We start from the raw sequence: 4,194 nt of genomic DNA, 5'->3' as shown, positions 1-4,194 counted from the left end.
ATTGATCCTGCAGTTATTGGAGAAGTGATGTTGGCACGTACCTCTCCTGGGAAACGTGCATCTGCAGACATTTCACCTGAACCAACTGTCACCGATGGTGGGAGTTAGTCAAGAACAGTGCCACCTGCTGAGCAGCTGCCGTGGTCTTGGCAGTGCCCTGGGGTCAAAGGTGGAGCTTGTGTCCCCTCCACCTGCTGGGCCAGGTGGTACTCGGCCCACGGGGACCTGGGTGGCAGGGCACACAGGGCAGGCTGGGGTGGCTTCCTGGCCGGGCACTGAGCAGGAGGCCTGGTGTGGCGAGAGGTAACAGCTGGGTTGGGGGGACCCTCGGGAGCTTGGGGCCTAACAGTCCACGGGCAGAAGTGGCTGGGAGACATGAGGCCCCCCCTCCTGCACCAGGCCCGGGAGAGGCAGCGGGCCCTCCCCTTGAAGGTGGGCTGGGTGGGGGTGACTGTCCGGGCCTCCCCAGAACCCTAGTGGTGCCCCAGTGCTGACCCCAAACACCACCAGAACCCGAAGCCCAGAGATAGCCCCCACGGGTCCCCAATGCCCAGCCCGAGATGCCCACCCAGCCCTCCCCATCACGTCTCACCCTGACTTGCCCATCCCCCTCCTGTGAAATCACTTGAACTTGGCACTGACAGCCTCCTGGCTGCCTCTGAGGGTCCTGCCCCCTCCTCACCGCCCCCCCTCCCCGGCCCCGGCCAGCCTCCCACCTCCTCTCCAATCCCTGCATCGCCTCGGGCTCCCCTGGCCCTGACTGCACGCGCTGAGACCCTGGACAGTGGGTTCCTCTCAGCCGTGGGCGATGTCCCCGAGCGGTTCCTGCAGGAAAGGTGCTGGGTGAGAGCCCATGGCAGGGAATGTTTCGCCTGGCATCTGGGACCCAACCCCGGGGCCAGCCTTCCCTTGGAGAGGTCCGCAGATGGCCGGTGCCCTGCAGCGGGGCTGGGGGGGCAGGCCAGCCTGGCTCTGTCACCTCCCTCCTTTTTGGAGGGCTTCTGAGTATGTAAAATGTCCTGTCTGCGGGGGTCTGCGGTGGGCGTCTCCCTGAGGGTCCTGCCCGGAATCCCGATTCCCCCAGACCCCCCTCTGGCAGCTGAACGATTTGCCCGTGCCCCTGGGCAGTGGCGTCTGCCTGTCAAGCTCCATTCCCTCACTGCGTGGCGGGTCCCCGCGTGTCCCTCGAGCCCTGCTCCCCTGTCACCGGGGCCTTGGAAGCTTTTCCCGGTGCCACGTGGCTGAGAGGGACACTGTACAGCTCGCACTCCAGCTGCCTGGCCGTAGCGGGGCTGCGCCCTGGGGACCTGCCCTCTCTCTTTGCATGTGGAGGACAATTCACTGACCCTCCCGAGGGGCCTTGGGGCGCCCCGGCCTGCAGCACCCTGGGCGGGGGTTGCCGCCACCCCCTTTCATGGACAAGGAGATGAGGCCTGAGCGGGTGGGCGGGCGTCCAGGCGGAGACCTGAGCGGACGGTGGCTCACCCGCCCTCGCCCTGCCAGCCGCTCCCCGTCCCGCTGGGCAAAGGGGTTTCTCTGCTCCTTGGTGACCAGGGGGCACCCGGCAGGAGGCGACTGGCTACCCCTGCAGACAGGGATCCGGACAGTCGGACAGGCTGCCTGCAGCTGGCCGGGAGCTGCCGAGGCAGGGAGGCCGGGCCTCGCACCCCTTCCCTGGGTCCTCGGGTGTCCTGGGGTCCCTGGGAGGGGACGCCCCGTCTGCCGGGCCGGGGGCTGTACCCAGTCGGGCACCAAGCTTCTCAGCGGCCACCGGAGACGGAGCCCGTCAGCGCTGCCCCCTCGACTTTTTTCTCCTCCCCAATTAATTAATTTAAATTGACCATTAAGTCAGCTGAGTTTTTGATTGATATTTTCATTAGCAGCCCTGTCCGCCGCCCCAGGAATGTATGGTAATGTCCAATCTGCAGCGGCCGCGCTCCTCCAGCCGCGCTGAGTTATGGCTGGCACGGCGCGCGTCTCCCGGGGTAATTTGAATTCAGATGAGCTGCCGCAGTGTTCCGGAGCCTGGCGGCCGGCCGCTGACGGATGGCACTCGGGTTATCACAAGGTCACTGGCGCAGCCACCACCCGCTGCGGGAGGGGCCGGTGGGCCTTGGGCGCCGGGGAAGGTGGGCGGCCAAGTGGACTCTGGGAAACTGGCGGACGGGAGCATCTTCGGGAGAGCGCGGCCGCCGGCCCTCCAGCTGCTGTCCGTGGGGTTGGGGGGAGCAGCTAGACGCCCGCCCTCGCTGGCACCGAGGCCGCCCCTCCGCGGGAGGGTAGGGCGGGGGCCTCGTCCCTGGAAAGCTCTGACCAGCACGTCCCAGAGAGCTCGGCTGGTCCCCTGGAGCTGGGGGTAGAGGCTGGGATCCGCCTGTAGCCGCGCATCCCCGGCCTGCAGCCGGGGCTCCCAGGCCTGGTCACCGCCAGTCCCGAGAGCTGGACTTGCCTTACCCCATGCTTCTCAGGGCGGGGAAGGGATGCCGGGCTGGTGGCCACGGCGGGAGGCCGTCCAGCTACGTGACCAGGGCAGCTCACCTCTGTGCTCTGTGCCTCGGTTTCCTCATCAGTACCGCGGGATGACGTGGGGCCTCCTCTTCGGCTTGGGGTGAGGGGCTCAGGCAAAGCACGACTCCTCTCCAGGCCTCTCCTCCCGGCTCCTGCTGACCTGCTGGGGAGGGGGTAGGACCTCCTGGCCGGCCCCTCTCCTGGGCCCTCCAGGGCTAGGGTGCTGCCTGCTGACCCCAGGCCTAGGCAGGGGCTCCCAGGGGCCCTTGAGGTGCTTGGAAACGTGGTGCCCGACACAGAGACCCCGAGGGCTGGCGTCTGGGCTGGGCCAGAGCAAGGCAGGGCAAGCGTGGATGGGATCTGCGTGGCCGTCCTGTGGGATCACTTGGTCGGGGAGCAGGCCATGGGCAGGGGCTGAGAAGGAGCCCCACTGAAGGGCCACTCCAGACAGATCTGCCTCTGGTCCAGGCATCCAGGCCCAAGCTTGGACCGTCACGAGGGCTGGACAATGCGACCCAAGGCTGAGCTGTGTCCTGAGTGAGTGGACTGCAGAGGGTTGGCTGGACCTTGCCCCAGGCACCATGACAGAGACGGTGCGAGATCAGAAGTTTGCCCCAATCCGTGGGTCCTGCTGGTCCCTGAAGACCCTGCTGGGGTCTCGAAGCTGCAGAGGCGGGGCCTTGGGACAACCAGGGAGGGGGCATGAGTCCCGCCCAAGTCCCGCAGGGAGGAGTTGGCACTGATCTGTGCCCTTGGCCAGAACTCTGTGGGGCTCATCCTGGCCCCTGTCCTCGCTCTCTGCTGGGTTGGGGGGCAGACTTGCCCCACAGGGCTCCCCCATCCCAGGTTTCTGGGCCCTCACCATCCTGGCCAAGCCAGATATCCTCTCTGGACCCCTTATCCCGATATTCCTTGCAGCTGTGTGCGGCCAAATAACGAAGGTCTGGCCAAGGAGATGTGAGTAAAAGTGCTGGGCAGAGCTTTGGGAGGGCTCCTTAAAAGTAGCTGACTCACCTGGGAAAAGCACCCCCTGTCCTTTGCGTTTCTTTTTTTCTGCTTCCTGAACAGAGGTGTGATGGCTGGGGCTCTGGCAACAGTCTGAACCATGAGGCGACCTTGAGGCAGAAAGCCATGTGCAAGGAGGTGGAGCAGGACAGAGGTGCCTGGGTCTCCGATGGCTGTGGAGACCCAGACCTCCCTGGCTGGCCACCTCCAACTCTTGTCTCATGAGAGACACGTGAACGCCTAACTTACCGAAGCCACTTTTGTTGTTGCTGGTGGTGTTTTGGTGGTGTATGCAGCCAGCGCAATTCCTGACCAAGGCAGGAACCAAGGAGGATCCACCGTGTGTGGAAGCAGCTCCTAGAGAGGCCTCGCTTGTTCCGGGACAGAGCAGAGGCTCGCAGGGCCAGTCCTGTGGGGCGTTCTACAGCGGGAGGGCTGTTTCACCCAATAGCTGAGGTCAAGGTTACTTGGCCGTGGTCTATTACTGGAAAACACAGTGGCTTTTGTGAGGCGTCGACTTGTTTTTTAATACAATGTAAGGAAACGTGGGGACAGAGAAAAGGGGGCGGAGACAGGATGGGGGGATGGGAGAGGACAAGTGAGGTGGAACTACCCCAGAGCCAGCTGGCGAGGAAGGGCCCCCCTCACCGGATCCGCTCCGGCCTCCCCATCCAGCCCACC

At 64.9% G+C, this 4,194-nt stretch overlaps 1 long non-coding RNA gene across 1 annotated transcript; it reads right to left on the bottom strand.

The window, feature by feature from the left end:
* Positions 1-3,133: 3,133 nt before the first annotated feature.
* Positions 3,134-3,850, bottom strand: LOC133092532 (uncharacterized). Its single transcript, XR_009701065.1, has 3 exons — positions 3,763-3,850; positions 3,523-3,623; positions 3,134-3,187 (listed from the first exon to the last, which is right to left on the bottom strand). It is a non-coding gene; the product is annotated as an uncharacterized LOC133092532 (long non-coding RNA).
* Positions 3,851-4,194: the final 344 nt, after the last annotated feature.

The sequence above is a fragment of the Eubalaena glacialis genome, chromosome 5 (assembly GCF_028564815.1).
Source record: "Eubalaena glacialis isolate mEubGla1 chromosome 5, mEubGla1.1.hap2.+ XY, whole genome shotgun sequence".
Taxonomy (NCBI): domain Eukaryota; kingdom Metazoa; phylum Chordata; class Mammalia; order Artiodactyla; family Balaenidae; genus Eubalaena; species Eubalaena glacialis.
Note: the sequence above shows the minus strand (reverse complement) of the source record. Positions and strands in the feature narration are given on the sequence as shown.